General features: G+C 41.7%; 1 protein-coding gene across 4 annotated transcripts in view; it reads right to left on the reverse strand.

Moving 5' to 3' along the window:
* The window catches only part of FAM168A (family with sequence similarity 168 member A), a 168,809-nt gene extending 148,705 nt beyond the window's left edge, over positions 1–20,104 (reverse strand). For all 4 annotated transcript variants that reach the window (XM_045817938.1, XM_045817937.1, XM_045817936.1 and 1 more), the window contains exon 1: positions 19,784–20,104. The gene's annotated coding sequence lies outside the window, so the exon portion shown is untranslated. The remainder of the gene's footprint in view (positions 1–19,783) is intronic.
* Between the last annotated feature and the right edge of the window lie 2,221 nt (positions 20,105–22,325).

Genomic DNA, 22,325 nt, shown 5'->3' on the forward strand with positions numbered 1-22,325 from the left:
CCTGCTAGACTCTTTCTATATACATTGTTCCTATCTTCCTCGTGCTCCTTTGGGAAGGTAACAGAATTCCTAATAGAATTCCTATTTTACAGATTAGTAAACTAGGCTGAGAGTTGAAATGACTTCTCCAAAGTTGATGATCTAATACAGTGACAGACTAGGGATCTGAATCCTGACTGGTGTGACTTCAAAACCACTGTTTAAACTATAGTACTAGAAAGCAAATCAATGGTTGTTTGCATAGGGAATCACAGAGAGCAGGAAGATGGTTATTACCGAGGGTTACCAGGAAACTCATGGGAGCCAATATATAACATATATTTACTATCTGAATTCTGGTGATTTCACAGGTGTATGTACACACATCAAAATTTAGCAAACTTCCTTAAATTTGAGTCACTTATTGTTTTAAGGAAGGCAAAAAAAACCACATTGTTCTTTTTATAAACCACTAACCAGTACCCCAAAATACTTGCCCTCCAATTGTGTCTGATCATAGGGTACGAAGCGAAAGAGTTCCTCCTCTAACCAATTTAGTCCTGAGTTTATGTAAATTATTAGTAAATATCACTGAAAAGTTGTAAGTACCTAAGAGTAACAAATTACTTTCAAACACTCTACAACACTTCAGAATACATATACAAACAAATGAAATGCTAATTACAAAAATGTAGGCTGGTAAAAAGATAGAGCAGCAATTTTCAACCTGTGTGCTGCAGGAATTTTTAAAACACACAATACCTAACTATTTAGTCAGGGGCACTGACCTCCTTTCCCTGAGACTGTCAAATAAAACAATGACAACAGCCAACATGACAATAGCAGTCCAGTGTGAATGAACCAACAATTATACCTTTTTTGTGTCAGATCAGCAAAAAATACATTTTTTGGTGTGCTGCAGAATTTTATTAATTACTTCATGTGTGCCATGAGATGGAAAGGTTGAAAATCACCGGGATAGAGTAAATAAAGGCTTTAGTATCACACAAACCTGGACTGAATCCCATCCTTGGTTCTTTAAACCTGAATCCAGTCAGGTTGCTCAATTTGTTATCTAGTTCCTCATTTATAAAACGAAATTAGTAATAACAGTGCTACCATTTACTAAAATTGTTACAAGGCAGATCTGGCTAGATCGCTGGGGAGCAGGAAGGGACCCCAAAGCCAGGCAAGGGCCTGTACTCCCCAGAGAAGGGAGAGGTCAGGAAAATGCAGGAGGTGGCAGAGTTGAAGCACAGGGCTAAAAAGGTTGAAGTACCATGGAGGTTAACAGAGCGACAAGAGGAGGGACAGACTGGCCAGTCTAGGGCAGGATTAGCTGGCAAATTGGACACTTCCACAGCATGCAGGATTTTGGGGCGGAAGATTTAAACAGAGGGCAGGCAGAGTCTTGGGGCCTTTTTTCCACTTCTGCTACCCTTTGCTCGACCAGCTGGGTGCTGGCTGGGGCTGGGCCACACCTCGCTGGCCGCAGCCTGTAAGACACTGCCACTGCGAGCCACAGAGGTCAGGGACTGTGTCCCTTCTCTCTGAGATCAGTGCATAGATGCGGGGGCCAGAGTGCTCACTAGCCCCAGGGGCACAAGCAGTTTCACGCACCAGGGGACCCCCACGAACAGAGCTCGCCTGCACCACCAGCTGCAATGGTCTGGCAGTGGGCCCGGCCCTGGGAGAGGGGAGAAGCTACAGTGAGGCAATGGCAGCACTGGCCCCACAGGCATGCACTCCAGAAAGAGAGCCTGAAGCCAGAGAGAGGTTTACATAGTAACAGCCTTGGACATATAAGATGGAGCAGGGTTTCTGGTTCTGGGGGTAGCTGGATTCTTTCTGTGTTTTGCAGAAAAGACTGGCCTGGAACTGGGGAGTCCCCAGCTTCCCCAAATTGGGCGAACTTTTAATAAAGACTTTTTCCTCCTCCATCAATCTTTTGTGTTATGCCTATATCCAGTGGCAGGCACCAAATCCTGCTTTGTTCAGTAACAAAATCATACTATGTGCCAAACTATCCTCCCAACAACTATATACTGTAAATATCACTACATCCCCATGTCATGGATGAAAACAAGTTATAAAAAAATATTAAGTAACTTTGAAGCTCACACAGCCAGTAAACTCAACAGCTGAGATTTACACTCACCTTACAAAATTATTTGAAGAAATGAAATTGAAAAAGGAAGTAAAATACTATCAGTGTCAATAGAGTAAAAGTGATAGAATGCACTCTGGCCGGTATGGCTCAGTGGATTGAGCGCGAGCCTGCGAACCAAAGGGTTGCCAGTTTGATCCCTAGTCAGGGCATAGGCCTGGGTTGCAGGCCAGGTCCCCAAGGGGGGACACACGAAGCAACCACACATTGATGTTTCTCTCTCTCGCTTCCCCTCTCTCTAAAAACAAATAAATAAAACCTTAAAAAATATATATAGAATACCCTTTCTATTCTTTAAAGCAAGACTCTCTAAAGAAGTCTATGGTATTGCAAGGAAAAAAAGACTTTTAAATATTCTAAAAATTAAACTTTTAACTGATTAACGCTAGTAGTGTGCACTTTACCCAATTCATGCCTAGTTTTCCTCAGCAAGTAACTATTATTTTTCTGTTTCACTGATTGGGAAAACGTGATTTCATTGCAAATGTACATGGATTAAATGCTCCTCAAAAGATGGGTGATTGAATGGATAAGAAAACAAGACCCACCTTAGATTAAGAAATACAAAGACTGAAAGTAAAGGGATAGATAAAGGTATTTCATGAAAATGGAAAAAAAAAGGTGGGGTAGTAATACTTATATGAGACAAAATTGACTTTAAAACAGAGGCTGTAACAGCCCTGGCTGATGTGGCTCAACTGGCTGGAGCATCGTCTGTGAACTGCAGAGTTGTGGTTCGATTCCCAGTCAGGGCACATTCCTGGGTTGCAGGTTTGGTTCCCTATCAGGCACAGTCTGGGGGCAACCAATTGATGTTTCTTTCTATCTCCCTTCCTCTCTCTCTAGTCTATATCCTCAAATGAGAATTGTTGTTTTGTGTTTTTTTTAAACCATACACACAAAGGCTGCAAGAGATAAAGGATCCAGCAATTCCACTTCCTGGTATTTTATCCAAAGAAACCCAAAGCACTGATTCAAAAAGACATTCATCCCTGTGTTCACTAAGGCATTATTTACACTAGCCAAGTATGGAAGCAACATAAGTGTCCATCAACAGAAAAATGTAGGACTTCGGCCGGCATATGTAAACACGGCTCACCTCCTCGCACAACCACATCAAAATTACAACTAAATTATAGAACAACCATCACTCAGAACCATCAGAAATCAACTTGAATGGAAGTCTGACAACTACAAAATAAAGGAAATCACATCCATAGAGACTGGAAGGAGGGGTGGAAACACAGAACCAGCTGGTCTCATATCCATGTGGGGTAGATAAAAATTCAATAGGGATATCTCAGGAGTGAGGAGTCCCAGCCCCACACCAGGCCCCCCAGCCCAGGCTTCCAGTGCCTAAAAGATAAGTCCCCATAACTTCTGGCTTCAAAAACCAATGGGGATTGAGCTGGTGGAAGAAACTTATGGAGTCCCAAACAGTTTCCCTTAAAGACCCACACACAGACTTACTCAGACTCACTCCCTCTGAGCTCCAGCACTGGGGTAGCAGTTTCAAAGGCATCAGTGGCATAGAGGGAGGAACTGAAGTGTCTGGCATCAAAGCGGGAGCTAGAAGACAGCTTTCTCCCAGACAGAAAGGTGGGCAGAGGCCATTGTCCCTTTTCTGAGCCCTCCCCCACAACTGAGCCACAGAACTGGCAAGTGGGGTCATATCTGAGACTCCATCAACCAGGCTATCACTGTTTGCCCTGCCCTGGAGATCCCCTGAGGCTAAATCCCACCCAACTCATAGCCATTAACAGTGGCTTTTCCACATGGCCAGTCTTGGCTCATGCTTCTCAACTTCCTAAATTCTTTCAAACAAGCAACAAGGGGCCTCAGTGAGGCCCTAGCCCCTTTACCTCTTGCTAAGTGGCCCCTGACACAGTACTAGCAGCAGCCAGCCTAGGTTCACAGCTTGATTTCACCTAGAAAATTCCAAGCCCAGTACAAGTAGCAGCCATCTCAGATTGCTTTATAGCTCAGGCAGTGTGGCCCCAGGCAAAACATAGGTTGGGGCTCACCTTGGCCTGTACCACCCAGAAAACCCCAGGGAATGCACACCCAGTGGACAGCTACAGACATCCAAGCATCACCACCCTGCCCCTGCACAGCTGATTCTCCACAGAGGGTGGAAATTAGTAGTAAGTGGTCACAGCCAATCCTCACAGCTGCCTGACCTGGGTAAATCCCTCCTATTGATCTCCCAACAGCAACCAAGGCTTAATTTCAAGAGAAAGGTGTACTCAGACCACATGAAAGGCGAAGCTCAAGTACCCAGCCTGGGTGATAGGGGAGCTGTGCCAATGGATCCTAAGGGACATCTACTACATTAGGCCACACTACCAAGACACAGTCAGAGCAGCTCTACCTGATACATAGAAACAAACACAGGGAGGCTGCCAAAATGAGGAGACAATGAAACATGACCCAAAGGAAAGGACAGATCAAAACTCCAGAAAAAGAACTAAATGAAGTAGAGATAAGCAATCTATCAGATGCAGAGTTCAAAACACTGGTTATTAGGATGCTCAAGGAACTATTTAAAGACCTCAGCAGCATAAAAAAGATCCAGTGAGAAACGAAGGATACACTAATTGAAATAAAGAGCAATTTATAGGAAAATAACAATAGTGTGGCTGAAGCCGAGAATCAAATCAATGAACTGGAACATAAGGAAGAAAAAACAACTAATCAGAACAAAAAGAAAAAAGAATAAAAAAAAAAATGGGGACAGCCTCAGGGACAATATCAGTGTTCCAACATTTGTACCACAGGGGTGCCAAAAGAAGAGAAACAGTAAGAAATTGGAAATCTTTTGGACAAAATAATGAAAGAAAGCTTCCCTAATTTGGTGAAAGAAATAGACATGCAAGTCCAGAAAGCACAGAGGGTCCCAAACAAGATGGATCCAAAGAGGCCCACTGCAAGACACATCATAATTAAAATGCCAAAGGTTAAAGATAAAGAGAGAATCTTAAAGCAGCAAGAGAAAAGCAGTCAGTTACCTACAGGAAAATTCCCATAAGACTGTGAGTTGATTTCTCAAAAGAAACTTTACAGGCTAGAATGGACTGGCAAGAAATATTCAAAGTCATGAAAAGCAGGGACCTACAGCCAAGACTGCTTCACCCAGCAAAGCTATCATTCAGAATCAAAAGGCAGATAAAGAGCTTCCCAGACAAGAAAAAAACTAAAGAAGTTCATTATCACCAAACCATTATAATAATTGATGTTAAAGGGACTTATTTAAGAAAAAGAAGATCAAAACTATGAACAATAAAATGGCAATAAATACATATCTATCAATAACTAAAACTAAAAATAATAATGATGATGATGATAATAATAATAATAAAACACACAACTAACTAAGCTAACAAAAAGAACAGAGGCAAACTCATGGATATGGAGAGTGTTTTGATGGTTCCCAGATGGGAGATGGGCATAGGGAAATGGGTGAAGAGGTGAGAGGATTAAGAAGTACAAATAGCCCTGGCTGGTGGGGCTCAGTCGACTGAGTGCTGGCCTGAGAACCAGATGGTCGCCAGTTTAAATCCCAGTCAGGGCACATGCCTGGGTTGCAGGCCAGGTCCACTGTGGGGGCCATGCAAGAAGCAACCGCACACTGATGTTTCCTTCCCTCTCTCCTCCCTCCTTTCCCTTCTCTCTGAAAATACATACATAAAATCTTTAAGAAAAAAAAAGGTACAAATAGGTATTTAGCGAATAGCCATGGGGATATAAAGTACAATATAGGAAACAGAGTAGCCAGAGAACATATACATATGACCCATGGACATGAACGTGGTGTGGGAACTGCCTGAGGGATGGAGGGTGCTGGGTGGAGGGCGGCAAAGGCAGAAAAATTGGGACAACTGCAATAGCATAATCAATAAAATATAATTTTTTAAAAATGTATAAAGATGTGGTGTATATACACAATGGAATGAATATTACTTGGCCATAAAAAGTGAACTTTTTACCATTTGCAATAACATGGATGGACCTAGAAGGTATTATGCTAAGTGAAATAAGCCAGAGAGAGAAAGATAAGTATAATATGATTTCACTTATATGTGGAATCTAAATAAACAAAATAAATGAACAAACAAAAGAGCAACAAACTCACACATACAGAGAATAAACTGATGGTTGCCAGGTGGGAGGAGTTTGGAGGGCTGGATGAAAAAGGTGAAGGAATTAAGAAGCACAAAATGGCAGTTACAAAAGAGTCACAGGTATGTAAAGTACAGCACAGGGAACAGAGTCGACAATAGTGTGATAACTGTGCATGGTGCCAGGGGTGGGGGGGGGGTGCTAGACTTATCGCGGGGACCACTCTGAAGTCACATAAATGTCTAACTGCTAAGCAGTATACCCGAAACTAATATAATATTGACTGTCAACTGTAATTGAAAATTTTTAAAAAATAGTTTTTAAAATGTTCTTCACTAAGCCACATAAATTATTAATTTTATTAAATCTCAACCCTCAACTACACATCGTTTGAATATTCTGTGATATGGGAAGTGCACACAAAGCACTTCTGCATACCAAACTACAAGAGTTACCCCAAGGAAAAGCACTAAAAGCACTTGTGCAATATAGTTGCAAGCTAAGCTAGCTGCTCTTTTCATAAAACACTATTTTTACTTGAAAGAAGGACTGGCAGACAAACTATGATTATTCAGACTTAGATGTTTGGCAGACATTTTTTCAAAAATGAACAATGTGAGATTGTCACTTCAAGGAAAACAACTGTCATTATTTGTTCCAGTGATAAAATTTGAGCTTTCAAGCAAAAATTAGAAAAGACTTATCTGATAAGATCGGCAGTGATAGTAACAAATGTGATTTTTTTGACATTGTATAATAGAATATGTCAACATACAGTAGATCTGCAAAATTTAGTAAACCAGTGTTTTCCAAATGACCAATGCATGATGTTACAATATTATGCACGGGTAGAAGACCCATGCAGAGTAAAAAACACATTAGTGGATTTTAACATAACAGAACACAAAGCGCTCCCTGATGTGGTTCCAGACTCCACAAGGCAATGGGACCCTAAGAAACCATCATTTGATATAATATCTAAAGTTTTAATATAATATCTAAAAAAAAAAACCCACAATTATTTTAAAAAGCAATTAAAACATTCCTCCTTTTTCTGGCTACATACACATATGAGACTACATTTTTCTTTATATACTACAAGCAAAACAACCAACTGCAGCATGTTGAACATAAAAGCAGATATGTATCCAGTCAGACAGTAAAGAGATTTGAAAAAATGTAAAATATTATTCTTCTAATTTTCTTGGCCTAGGCAATACAATTATTTTCATAAAAACTATGCTAACATTTAATAGGGTTATTTTAAATAAATATTTTAAATTTTTCAGTTTTAATTTTTAATATAGTAAATATTGATAGATACAACCCACAAACAGAAGCTCTTTGGGCTCTTTAATAATTAGTAAGAATGAATACACCAAAATGTTTGAGAACTATTGTTACAAAGCAATGAGTAAGAACAAACTATTGCTACACACAAAAACATAAATGAATCTCACAAATAAAGTTGAGTGCAAAAAGCCTGTCACAGCTTACATAAATTCACAAACGGGCAAAAGTAATCTATGGTACTGGAAATCAGAATACTGGTTACCTTGTAGGGAGGTATAATGTTTCCTTTGTTGATCTGAGTGTAGATACACTTTTTGTGCACTTTTTTCTACACATTATATATCCCTCAATACAATTCCTTTTTATTTTATATTTCTATATAAACATAAACCCATACACACACCTAACTGCCTCAGGCTCACCCACAGAAGATCTGTTAACGCAGTTCTGTTAGAACTAGAATAGTTCTAACTATTCTAGTTCTAACTCCCAGACTTCTGGCCAAGATGGAGGCATAGGTGGACGCACCGTACCTCCACGCACAACCAAGATGGGAACAATTTAGAGGCAGAATAACACCCAGAACTGACAGAAAATTTATCTGAATGGAAGTCGGACAGCCAAGAAGTTGAAATAGACCCGTTCATCCAGACCGGTAGGAGGGGCGGAGACCAGCAGCCAGGCGCGGGTTGCAGCACGGAGAGCAGGGAGAGTTGGGCGCGTAAGGCATCTGGGGCATGCAAGATCGCAACGGGTGGACCCTGAGTACGCAAGCAGCAGCTGGCAGATCCAGTGAGGCGGCGATTATGGACCAGGGCAGAGCACGCAACCCAGGATCCCAGGGAAGGGATTGAGGTCCCATGGAGAACAGAGCTATCCGTCATTGTTCCCTCTCAACCCCGCCCTCACATACAACGTCACAACCCAGCAACTGGGGTGCCCAGCCCTGGTGAAAACCTAAGGCTCCACCGCTCACCTTAACAGGAGTGACCAGACCCCCCCCCCCAAAAAAAAGAGTGAGAGATGGCTCAAACAAAAGAACAAATCAGTGCCCCAGAACTCATCCTTTTGAGCAACCAAGAGATAGCTAACCTATCAGATGCACAGTTCAAAACACTGGTGATCAGGAAGCTCACAGAATTGGTTGATTTTGGTCACAAATTAGATGAACAAATGCAGGCTATGATAAGAGAAATGAAGGAAAATGCACAGGGAACCAATAGTGATGGGAAAGAAACTGGGACTCAAAACAATCAAGTGGACCAGAAGGAAGAAAGAAACAACCAAACAGGAAAGAATGGAGAAATAAGAATTCAAAAAAATGAGGAGAAGCTTAGGAACCTCCAGGACATCTTTAAATGTTCCAACATCCGAATTATAGGGGTACCAGAAGGGGAAGAGGTAAAGCAACAGATTGAAAACGTATCTGAACAAATAATAAAGGAGAACTTCCCCATTCTGGCAAAGGAAACAGACTCCCAGGAAGTCCAGGAAGCTCAGAGAGTCCCAAACAAGTTGGACCCAAGAAGAAACACACCAAGGCACATCATAATTACATTAGCCAAGGTAAAAATGAAGGAAAGAATCCTAGAAGCAGCAAGAGATAAGGGGACAGTAACCTACAAAGGAGTTTCCATCAGACTGTCAGCTGATTTCTCAAAAGAGACCTTGCAGGCAAGAAGGGGCTGGAAAGAAGTATTCCAAGTCATAAAAGACAAGGACCTACATCCCAGATTACTCTATCCAGCAAAGCTTTCATTTAGAATGGAAGGGCAGATAAAGTGCTTCTCAGATAAGGTGAAGTTAAAGGAGTTCATCATCACCAAGCCCTTATTTTATGAAATGTTAAAGGGACTTATCTAAGAAAAAGAAGATAAAAAACATGCACACTAAGCCCTGGCTGGTGTAGCTCAGTGGATTGAGCGCGGGCTGCAAACCAAAGTGTCGCAGGTTCGATTCCCAGCCAGGGTACGTGCCTGGGTTGCAGGCCATAACCCCCAGCAACCGCACATAATGTTTCTCTCTCTATCTCCCTTCTCTCTCTAAAAATAAATAAATAAAATCTTTTTAAAAAACATGCACACTAAAATGACAGCAAATTCACAATTATTAATAACCACATCTAAAACAAAAACAAAAGAAACTAAGCAAACAACTAGAACAGGAACAGAACCACAGAAATGGAGACCACATGGAGGGTTAGCAACAGGGGAGTGGGAGGAGGAGAGAGGGGGAAAAGGTACAGAGAATAAGTAGCATAGATTGTAGGTAGTAAATAGAGGGAGGGTAAGAATAGTATGAGAAATGTAGAATCTAAAGAACTTATAACACATGGACATGAACTAAAGGGGAGGAAGTGGGTGGGAGAGGGTGTACAGGGTGGAGGGCAGTGAAGGGGGGAAATGGGACAACTGTAATAGCATAATCAATAAAATATATTTTTTAAAAAGAACTAGAATATGCCCTTTTTCTTAAAACAGATCTGCAGGTGATGCTAATGGACAGTCAAGATACTACTCACAGACAAGAGTTTAATAAAACCATGGAGCTTTATATATAGTATGGTAAAAAGAACAAAGGCTCTGAAGCAAGGCAGATCAGGTTTTTAATACAAACTTCTCTTCCCTTACTACTATGTAGCCAAATGCAAATTATTTAATCCCTACAAGATTTCGTTGCTTCGGTTTGCTCTTCTGTAGAATGGGCACAATAGCCTATACAATGCAAACATGAGAAATCAAATTATGTAAGCAGAGAAAGCATCCAGCATGTTGCCTATCACTTAAATATTATGTCCCTTTTGTCTTTCCAGCCTCATCCTCTACTAATCCTAAGGCATGAGACAAATAACCCTCGAGTCTTGATTACTTCATCCTTAAAGTGAAAATCATGACTACTTCACACAATGTAGATCAAACAAAATAGTATATTTTTATTTGCAGAAGTATATATAGTGTAACTATATATAGAGATAGGGATTTTTGCTATAAACTCAAAAGAGGAAGAGGACACATAGGAAACTGGGCTATGTAGAAAAATTATAAAACAGGGGCTAGAAAATATGAGTATCAGCAGAAACTATCAAGATTGAGGGACACAATCAGAAGGCAAATCAGGATAATAATGTCAATTCAGCCAGGGACTGACATTTACTGTGAAAAATGCCAGCCCAACATTCCCTCTCAATGTCTGTATTTAGAAAATAGCACAGTCTGTATCATCAGAAAAACAGGCATATTCTGTAAGGGTCCAGACACCTGCCTGACTGTAGGGAAAGAACGTTGTGTTGGAGCTTTATAAACCAGGGTGTTCTTACAGCACCTTCATACAGAGACCAATGGTCCTTTTAATAGAATGTTATAAACTTTTACATAAATGGAGCAGCTTGACAAAAAAGATCCATGCAATTGTTTTCAATACTAAATATATGCCTAAGTGTCCAAGTAATTAAACTTTATAATACATAAAACAAGAAATACAAACTTTCTTTAGTTTCTTTGCTTTTCAATATTCTACAACTTCAAGTTTGATTTCTCATAACATACCAGAGACTGTCAAGCTATGGCATACCCATAGCCTGTTTTGGTATGGCCCGTGAGCTAAAAATGAAACTTACGGAGGAGGGAAGGAGGGGGAAGATATGGAGGGGAAAAATGTGAAGGAGAAAAAGAAAAAACAACAGAGACTGTATGGGGCCCACAAAGCCTAAAATATTTTTTACAGAAAGCGCATGCCAAAACCTGAGCACACATCTTGCTGTCTTCTACTTTTGAACCTTGTGCTATATAACATCATCATCAAAGCCTTTATTGATCCAATTAAATTCCAACTTCCACGCTAAATAAATAAAAACTACATCTTGAAAAACATGTATCACCTTACTCTTCATTAGAATATCATACTTCTGCCCTGGCTGGTGTGGCTCAGTGCTAGCCTAGGAACCAAAAGGTTGCCAGTTCAATTCCCAGTCAGGGCACATGCCTGGGTTGTGGGCCAGGTCCCCAGTAGGGGGCATGCTAGAGGCAACCACACATTGATGTTTCTCTCCCTCTCTTTCTCCTTCCCCTCTAAAAATAAATAAATAAATTCTTAAAAAAAAAAAAAAGAATATCATACTATCCTTGCTAAGTTCAGTTCAAAAACTAACCATTCACAAGGCACCCTCCAGGAGGAGGTAGAACCATAACAAAGACACAGTACCTGCCCCCAAGAAAGTGAAGGAGCAAACAGTTCATTTCCTAAAACAGGACAAGTACTGTAACAGAGACATGCATTGGACACTCCCTGTGAACAAAATGGGCATACTTAAGATAACCTTCAGAGTTCTGAAAGGTTTCTTCAGGGAGATGCACTCAATCCAGAAGGATGAATAAAAGGAGAAACAGCATGAGCAAAGGTGTTTAACTGCAAGGTATCTGTAGAAACTACCTGCTGCTCAGTATTATTGGTAATGGCAGATCAGGAAAGAGGACTAAATAGGGACAGGCCACAGAAGGCCTAATATGTCATGGCATGGAACTTAGGCTTTAGAGACAATGGAGGGGTTTAAGGAAGGGAGTGACACAGACATTTACACCTACTGGGTAGGTGCTCTGGCTACTGTGCAGAAGACAGGTTCACTATGTGAGTGATCCAGAAACCAGTTATGGAGCTAGTGCACTTGTCCAGGTGAGGTGAGAGTCTGAACTAAGTGAGTAACAGTAGGAAAGGGGAGAGAATTACAGAAACACTTAGGAAGATTTATTTTTGACTGAGAAAAGGGAGAAGAAAAGACTAATGGCACAGACTCACATCTTAAATGACTGGATGGATGGTGGTAATACCTTTAAGTTAGGACAAAACTACAGAAGGAGATGATTTTAACTTTTTGTGTGGGAGGGGGTACAAAGGGGGTGTTAAAATAAGCAGGAAAATGGGGAAAATGAGTTCTGTTTTGCACCTACTGAATTTGAGAATCACCGAAACGGATACATATGGGTGACCAGTAGCCAGTGAGAAACACAAGTCCAGAGCTCAGGACAGAGCTCTGAGCTGGATACAGAAATTTGAGAGTCCTCAGCATACAGGGAGCAGTTAAAGCCAACAGAGTGGGCATGACCACTGAAGGAAAGAATCTTAAAAAGTGCAGTGAGCTAAGGAGCCAGCCCTCAGGAATATCAACATTCACTGAGAAATCAGAATCAATAAAGATCCCTTCTTAACTTTCTGCTAGTTTTAAGAGCTTCAAAAATCTTTTCCTGCTCAACAACAAACTGAAAAGAATAAAAACGATGAAATATGTTCATTAGAATATTTCATCTAATGGATAAAGATTAAGAAATTCAGTAGGGAGAGGGCTTTCCAGGTATAAGGCACAGCATACGGAAAGAATAGGAGCACGACAATACACCATTACTTAGGCATTTGCTTATTGGGTTTTTACAGTAGGTATGCATGTTAGAAGGGCCTTAAGAAATGGTACAAACCAAGGCCTATAAGAATACAGGGAGGGAACAATCAAGGAAGCCTGTGCTGTTGACAGCATGAACCATTTTTAACTTCTCCTTACCCAGCACATCCACATACTCTTCAGGTCTCAGCGCAAGCATGAACTCCTTCAAGCATCTCCCTTTCCTGCTCCCCCAGGCACATCGGGCCATGCCAACCGCCACCCTGCCCGAGCCACTCGTCCACACCCCCACTGCAGCATTTATCACACCCTGCTACAATTACCTGTGACATGTGTCTCCCCACTAGATTGACTATAAGCTCCTGAACAGCAGGGAATTGTAATTTTTGTATCCCATACTCCCAGCACTCCCTTACTATGAATCTAACAATCACTCGACAGGTCGCTGTTGAACAGATGTCTGAAACATATATGTGACACCTAGGACTACAAGCTCCCTAGCCTTGGACTGCACTGCACTTGCAGATTTATGTTCTTTGTTTTACTTTACTTATGATATTAAAACAAATCTATAAACAAATGTAAAATGAGTGAGGGGAGATGTAGCCCAGGGAAATAAGAAGTAACAAAAGAACACCCCAGAGGAAAAACTAGCTCCAGAAATTCCTAAGCAAAATAAAAATAATAATTGTAGCTACCATATTAAGCAAAAACTATTTACGTGCTAGTCAATGTTCCAAGTTCTGTGTCCTTTTCTCTTCAACCCATACAACCCAACACCAGAGTATCGTCTCCCTTCTACACAGGCACAAACAATCCATCTCTCTTCACTCTGCAATTAGTTACAGGTAGAAAACTGACAAGGAATTGACCATATTTGTTTGTATGCTGAATCCTGCACTTCAATAGCTATGTTTTCAGTAATCAGTACAATTAATATGGAACTAGGTCCCAAAAATTCACTAGGAGAAAGTCCTTTAGTACCTTCTCCATCCCACTATATCCAACATCTTCTTCACATTTCAAGAGAGAAAACTTGAACTGACCATGTACTCATTCCTCCACTGGCAAAACCCTGCAGAAAGGTCACCTCTGTGTGGAGTGTACTCCCTGATGTGGTTATGTTTATATATATATATATAACCATAATATAATATATGTGTGTATGTGTGTGTATATATATATATATATATATATATATTTTTTTTTTTAAGAGAGGGGAAAGGGGGGAGGAAGCAAGGGAGAGAGACATCAATGTGAGAGAAAAACATTAATCGGTTGCCTCCGGCACACGCCCTGACGTGGGACTGAACCCACAACATAGGCTTATGCCCTAACTGGGAATTGAACCCATGACCTTTCGTTTTGTGAGACAACACCCAACTCACTGAGCCATACTGGTCAGGACCTCCCTGATTTGTTTTACAAACTAGGAGGGGGGAAAAAACCTACTAACATTTACATACTACTTCACAGTTTATAGTACTTTACAGATGACATTTATATCATCTGCCATCTGAGCCTGATTTTACAGATAAGTAAACTGAAGCTCCAACAGATAATTAGTGAATTTGGATTTCAAATCTCAGGCAAAAAATTCTTGGAGTTGAGGTTTCTAAGCTTCCATCAGATAGCAGATCCTCCTGCACAACCAGGTATGAATTCTAGGTACCAGACTATTTTTCTGCAAAAAGAAGGACAAACAAAAATTTTGACCAAGAGATTTATCAAAACATGATCTGAAGCTCTAAGCCAGTACAGCAAAGAATTAGACTCTCGTAAATGAAGAACTCCTGCCAGTGAGAAAAGAAGCTCAGAGACAGTGCTTTTCCACAGCTCACCAAGGCTGCTGCTCCCTCTAACTCCTATTTCCAAGTATGATCCACACCTGGATAATCTGATCATCCATAAATGCAAACTGGCGTCCTCTTGCTACCTACATTAAGAAGTGTTACTGGCTAATTGGGCTACAGACAATAACTTTGCTCCCTTTTACTTTTCTATAATTTCCAGTTTCTACCATGAGCGTGTTGTTTTAACAGTGGAAGAAATAAAATTCTTTTAAAGTTAAAATAAAAAATAAGAAGAAAAAAGCAAGTCACATAAGAATACCTACACTATAATTCTACTTATGTTAAAGTTGCAAAGGTAAAGAAATATTGGTTAGGATATGTACTCATTTGGTAAAACTATAAAGAAAAGCAAGGGAATGCTTTACACAACACTCAGGGAACTGGTTACTTCTGAAGGAGGGAGGAGAAGGAGGGGGATTCAATCAGGCAGGGAATGGCAAGAGGCTTCAAAGGTACTAGAATTTCCCTTTTGTTAAGCTGGTAGTAAAAACAGACCTTCAATTCATCCTTCTTTAAGTTGAAGATGTATGTTATATGAACTTTTATACATATGGCTTGTTTCACAATTTAAAAAGAAGATAGAAACAGAGGTGAGGAATCAGAATTTGTGGACTGTAACCCAGACTTCTTCCACTTACTGACTATAGCAAGCAAGTCACTTAAACAAGTCATTTAACCTCTCAGAGGAGTTTTTTCTTCTTATTTTATTTTATTTTTTTAAAAGATTTTATTTATTTATTTTTAGAGAGGGAAGGGCGGGGGGAGAGAGAGAGAGAGAGAAACATCAATGTGCAGTTGCTGGGGGTTATGGCCTGCAACCCAGGAATGTACCCTGGCTGGGAATTGAACTTATTTTATAGATGAGGAAGCTAACAAGTAACATAAGTTTAATACTTTTCTGTTTAAAGTTCCTAGACCACAGTAGGACATGCAAATAAAGCCCTGGCTGGTGTGGCTCAGTGGACTGGGTGCCAGTCTGCTGACCAAAGGGTTAACTCCTGGTCAGGGCACATGCCTGGGTTGCAGGCCAGATTCCCAGTTGGGGGTGTGTGGGAGGCAACTGATCAATGTTTCTCTCCCTCTCTTTCTCCCTTCTTTCTCCTCTCTCTAAGTAAATAAAATCTTTTTTTAAAAAAGACGTGCAAATAAAATGATGATGTGAAGTTAACACCTCCTTAATAAATAGTAGAACATCATAATATTGTACTAAGAACTCAATGATAAGACAAGAAAGGCTATTCATATTCCAGTCCCCTCCTATCTAATAATGGCAACAATTATTATTTTTAACGGGTACTATGTAGCACACTGTATTAAGTGTTTTCCATAGATTATTCTGTTTAATATTCAAAGCAACTCTATGAGATTAGGTCTCTTATGCCCACTTTACAGATAAGACCATTGTGCCCAAGATCACACAACGGGTAGTAAATGGCAGACGGACCTCAGAACCCACACTCCTCACATTAGTTCTGCTTCACTTCTCACTATATTTAAATCGTCTGTCTCTCCCACTACATGAAAGCTGTTCATTTTCATTTCTCTTGGCACTTAGCAGGCAATAAGTAAATAAATAAATATTGAGCAAATATTTCATATACACACAGTGTTTTCAGGACAAAGTTATTTCAGGACATGAACTGATTTGTTCCCCTTGACAGCTTTGTGAAGTATGAAAGTGTTTTTCTTTTAACCATTTTAACCATATTTAAGTGTACAATTCAGTAGAAGTAAGTATATTCACAATGTTATATAATTGTTAACACTTAGTTATGAAAGGTTTATAATGTCTCTACTAATATCATTCAACTATCAAATTCTGGAATGGGGATTTGAACCTAGGACTCTCAACCCCTCAATTCATAGGCTATTCATTCTACCAAGGTGCCTATCTACTAATATCTCCATCTGCTCACCACTCTCACCAGAATATAGGAAGATTCAAATTAGATAAAGATATCAAAGCACTTTACATACATTCCTACAGCACAAATGACCACAGTTGTGAGGGGGGTAAAAGCATCCACCAAGGCTATTACTTTTCATTTTGAGCTTTCAAAAGTTAGAAAAATATAAAATATCCAACCACCTATAGATCAAGTCTACAGATCTACAAAAGCAATGTCTGGACCCCAAAGTAAAGTTATAAGGAGAAATGCTTGCATTAAGTAGATTACACTCTCATCTAATGACAGGTAACTTATTCAAACCTAATTTTTATTGTAATAAACCTCCATTAATTTTTTAAAAAAGCACTTTCATTCTAAGAACAAGTCCAGTTGTCCACCATTCTGCCCATTTTGGAACTACCAAAAAAAAAAGCTCTCTAAATATTGGGTATTTTTATGTGCTCAATTGTGAAAACCAAGGAAAATGATTTGTTTGCAAGCTGAACGCTGAAGCTTAAAGAAAACCACAAAAAAAAAGATTTTGATCCCATTGGTGGCGATTGTATGCTCTTTACATCCCTCCCCATTTTTTTTCAGTTTGAACTCTAAAATCAACAGCCACTTTTTAAATATATCATAGCTAATGCAATTCAGTCCAGAAAACTGTTTCCCAAACATGTTTCTCCCATGCACACCCCTCTCTACCTCCTAGCATCGCCATTCTGCCATGAGAATAAGCATATTATTAAGTTTTAAATAAAATTGGAGATATTGTGTCTGTAGTTCATGTGTGTACATAATGCCATCCCCTAAAAAATCAAACAAAATGATCCTATGTGCCTTATTTATCCACATCTGAAGGAATTCAGGTGGAATTCTTTCTAGCAGAAGAAAATTCAATCTATAGAAATAGAGTATAATTATTATAAATCTTACCAAGTAATGTCAGAAGAGAATCAAATGAAAAACTCCATCAATACCAAACTATCTCACCAATTAATATTTATGACATTTCCATATTTCCTGTCCTCTCTGTTTACACAAAGCAGTGGTGCCAAGACTCATCGCAGGATTATTAGCCTGCAATACAATGATGGGCCTAATTGCCTTGCAAACCAGGACACCAATAAACGGAGTCTTCAAGCTATCAATTTTAAGGCAAAAAAAAAAAAGGCCTAAGCTCTTTCTGCATGCATGCATGCTCCCTGAATAGGAAATAAATTCAGCCTCATATTTTTCAGTTTCATTCATCAGTTCTCAAGCAAGGAATGCTAACTCAAGCCTATCAAATCTATTTAATTCAAATTCCAGGACTAATTTTTAAATGCACCAGGGGGAGGACAGAAAGAAGAAGGCAGAGACATTATATAGAGAGATATCTGTCACATTCCAGTTTTATTTTCTTCACCTTTAGTTTGGGGCTGGGTTTTTTTTCTCCCAACTTTCTTGTCATATGAACACAGACATACCTCACTTTATTGCACTTTGCTTAATTACGCTTCACAAATGTTGCAGGTTTTACAAATTTAAGGCAAAACCTTCAAGCAGCAATGAGATCACAACTCACTTGATTCTAATACTCGCTTTATTACAGTGGTCTAGACCCAAACCCGCACTATCTCCAAGGTGTGTCTATAATAGAAGACATTATCCCCTCCTTAATTCTATACCTCTCCAACTTTACCCTTTGGACTGATTTACTTCTAAATATGATACTAACATAAATGGAAAAAAAAAGATTAAACTAACAGCTTAAGACATCCTCTAGGAAAGAGAATCTTTAATGTGCCTTCTCTCTCCTCTACAAAGTCCCTCTGATTATTGTCTCTCCCCAAACCACAGCCTCCAAAGCTGTCCATTTAAGTCCAACCCTTTACCCTCTTCTGTCTCTTGGAGGCCATCTGAATCCTTCCTTTTCATCCAATTCAGCTCCTCCCAGCACTGCTCATACTCTCCATCCTCTGCCTCATCCACACCAACTCCATGTCTCCCCCACCTTTAATAACCCCTCTGTCACCTCACCATCAGCAATCACCTCTCCTGTCCTATCAGTTCATCTCAGACATTCTTTCTCCAACATTCCCTCTGCCACCTTGACCAAGTGACATTTTCTTCAAGACACCATCCCCCAACCTTGCTCACCACCTGCCACTATTCTTTCAGAGTGAGTCCAGCTCAGCAACGTCTTCTGTGCCCTCTGCCTTGACCCTGCACCCAGGGAGCCACCAATGCCCCTTCCAATAGTTCCAAAATCGCCCTAAATACCATCCCACTGTGCCCTCCCCATTCCAATACTTGTCTGCCCATTTGGGAACTAATGCCTAATTTAACCCGTCCTGCCGGCTCACCATCACACTCCCCTCACTGAAAGTCCCATCCCCACCAGCTCCTATTCCAACCTCCATAAACACTCCCCAGGAAAACCCTAAATTCTACCCCCTCTGCTCTCCTAACCCACACTATTCCGTAAGACTCCACAAATGCCACCACCCCTAGATAACAAACGCCCACTTCAAGCTCAGGTCTCAACCCATGCCAAGCCCCTCACCCGCAGCTCCTACCACCTCTATGAGCCTGCCCTAGGTCCACGCCAAATTCCACGCTCCTGAATTAACACCCCCCTAAGGGTCCTATCCAACCCTGCAATCCCACTGTCCATTGAAATTATCCCCTACCCTGCACCCCAGCTCGGATCCCAAAGTGTCAACTGGTCCAAGCCAACCCCAAATCCACCACCCTCATTCAGTCCCCTCCCCCATTAAAAGCCATCCCACTCCAGTCGAATCATCCAGCTCTCCCCAAAACCATCCCAAATTCCACCCCAACCCCCAGCCCAACGCTCCTGTCCCAAGTCCGGTTATTCCCTACTAAAAGTCCCCTTCCCCTGTCGCCCCCCTACCCCCAACCTGCCTGGGTCCCACCCTCACCCCACCCCCAGCCCGCGCCTGCACAAGTCTCCCCTGCCAGCCCGCCGTTCCATCGCGACCTCACCCCCCTTCCCCCAACCCGCGCTCCGCAGTCTCCACTCATTCTCCCCAGTACCACCGGCCCAGGCTCAGGACAAACGGACCAGGGGGGTGGGGGCTCTCCTCACCGGCGAGCCGCTGCAGGAGAAAACGGCGGCGGTGGCTGAGATGGTGATGCCCTTGTCTTCTCTGGGGGCTACAGAGGCGACGCTCTCGCTCCCTTGCCCGTGTCCAGTAAGGTGGCGGATGGCGCGCAGGGACCGGGAGCCTCCTCCTCCTCAGCGACTCCGCTCTGAATCCTCTGCAGTAGCTGCCGAGAAGCCCCACGGGTGGGGGAGGGGACGCTCCGCTGCGGGCTAGGGAGGAGGAGGCGAAGGGAGGGAGAGGGGCACCTCTAAGAAGGGCGGGGAAGGAGGAGCCGGCGCAGCGCCGCGACACGTCCCACAGCTTCAGCGTGCCCGGACCACAACTCCCGGCATGCCTTTCTCCGGCCCTCGCGCGGCCGCGCTCGCCTCCGCCCGCCCAAAGCTGAGGGGCCGCGCCCTCCACGGTCACGGACAATGGAAGAAAGCCAACCTCACACTGGGGGCTTTTGCAGACTCAGAGCCACATGTGAGAATAGTTGGGTCGCCCCACGGCCCCATCCCCGCGCGGCGATGTTCTCTATCTTCAACCTCTGCGGGCGCGCGCGTGATTATACATGCCACCCCCGCCACACATTACACACACGCGCGCGCGCGCACCCCCGCTGCCGCCACCACCCACCCACCCACACCGTCTTCTGGCTCGCTGGACTACATTTTCCAGCATGCGCCACAGTCTCCCGCCTTCCTTCCGGTCCCTGAGAAATGCTTGGAGGATCAGTTCACAGTCCGCCTCCATGTTAAGAAAAAGAAGTGGAGGAGAGGAACAAGGAAAGGAATGTGCCAACCCACTGAGGACGAGCCTAAGTGGATTAGCTCGCCCAAGACACCCTGCTCTCTTCGCCATCCCCGTTGCCACTATCTCACAAAACTAAGGCAGCAGCTTCCTCCTGGTCTCCCTGAAAATCCGAAGACAATTTGGCAACTTGAATCCAAATGTAAAAAAGGGCATAATTCTTGACCTAGCTCCTTTACTTTTTAAAATTCACCTAAAAAGGTAATAGGAAAATTTGGAAAAGATGAATGCACAAGATTGTTATATGAGGTTGCTGTATACGGGGGGGGGGGGGGAACGGAAATGTTCACCAACAGGAGATGACTGATTTATATACGCAAACAATGCAGTGTTAAGCAGCCATTTAAAATAATGGTACAGATCTATTTATTGACGTGAAAAGCTATTCATATTTATTCTCGAGGAGAAAAAATTCGATTACAGACCAGCATGTTTAGAGAGGTCCGACTTATGGGAAATTTGAGATAATACTGTATGATCATAGATTTCTAAAAAGAGGTTCCTCAAAATATTGAGTGATTTATCTTGGAGGAAAGAGTATCAGATTTCAAGTAATTTTAATTTTCGTGTTGCCTGAATTGTTTAAAAGGATCACTTAATTTCTTAAGCTATAAAATTATTTTCTAAAACACAATTTCTATACCCAACAAATCTTTGATGCCTCAAAGCTTTCCATGGCTTCCTATTGCCCTCAGCGGTGCTCCGGGACTAGGCCTGTCCTGTTTTTCTGGGAGCTCAACAGTTCCACTATTAAAACAAAGAAGGGCCCTGGCCTGGTGGCTCAGTTAATTGGAGCGTTGTCTCCAGGCTGCAGGTTAGATCTCCTGTCAGGGTGCCTATGGGAAGCAACCAATCCATATTCCCCTCTTCCCTTCCTCTCTCTATAAAATCAATAACAACATATCCTCGGATGAGGATTAAAAATAATAATGGTGTTCACTTAAAATTCCTGTAAGAACATTAAATTGGTAGGAGAATTTTCTCAATATTCTTATTTTTTAATAGATGATTTTTTAGAAGATTTTATTTATTTTTAGGGAGAGGGAAAGGGAGGGGGAAAGAGAGGGAGAGAAACATTAACTGGTTGCCTCTCACATGTCCCCAACCAGGGACCTGGACCACAACCCAGGCATGTGCCTGAACAGGGAATCAAACCTACAACCTTTCACTTTGCAGGACAATGCCCAACCCACTGAACTACATCAGTCAGGGCAGAATTTTCTCAAGTTTTATTGTCTCTCCTCAAATTTTTCCTTCTTCTGGTCTTTCCACACCCATTGCTCCTTATCACCTACTTAATTTTGAAGCTCAAGACAAAGTCCTGCCTTCCGTAGAACATATTTTAGACACTGATTTTCCTTATATCTGAATTCTTATAGCAGTGGCTTCTAATCTGTGGGCCAGAGATCACGGTGGGAAAGGGGGAGTGAGGCAGGAGGAACAGTTAGGGGTCCACAGAGATCTATTTAAACAAAGCATCGTCTATGTACAATAAATGTCGCGTACACTTAGAAATTTTCCTTCTGTGTGCAGTTCTCCTAGAACATGTAATATGGTATCAGATAATCTCTAATTTAGCATACATCTTGTATTCAATTACAGTATTTTAGACTTCATGTGTCATTGCTCCGTGGTGTTGTGCAAAAAACACCAGAACGTATGAGCTCTACTGGGCAGCCCACAGGAGAAGTGCGGCCCGCCCGAGAAAACCCAGGTTGCCTAGATCAGAGC

The sequence above is a fragment of the Phyllostomus hastatus genome, unplaced genomic scaffold, assembly GCF_019186645.2.
Source record: "Phyllostomus hastatus isolate PE091 unplaced genomic scaffold, TTU_PhHast_1.1 phas_scaffold_317, whole genome shotgun sequence".
Taxonomy (NCBI): Eukaryota; Metazoa; Chordata; class Mammalia; order Chiroptera; family Phyllostomidae; genus Phyllostomus; species Phyllostomus hastatus.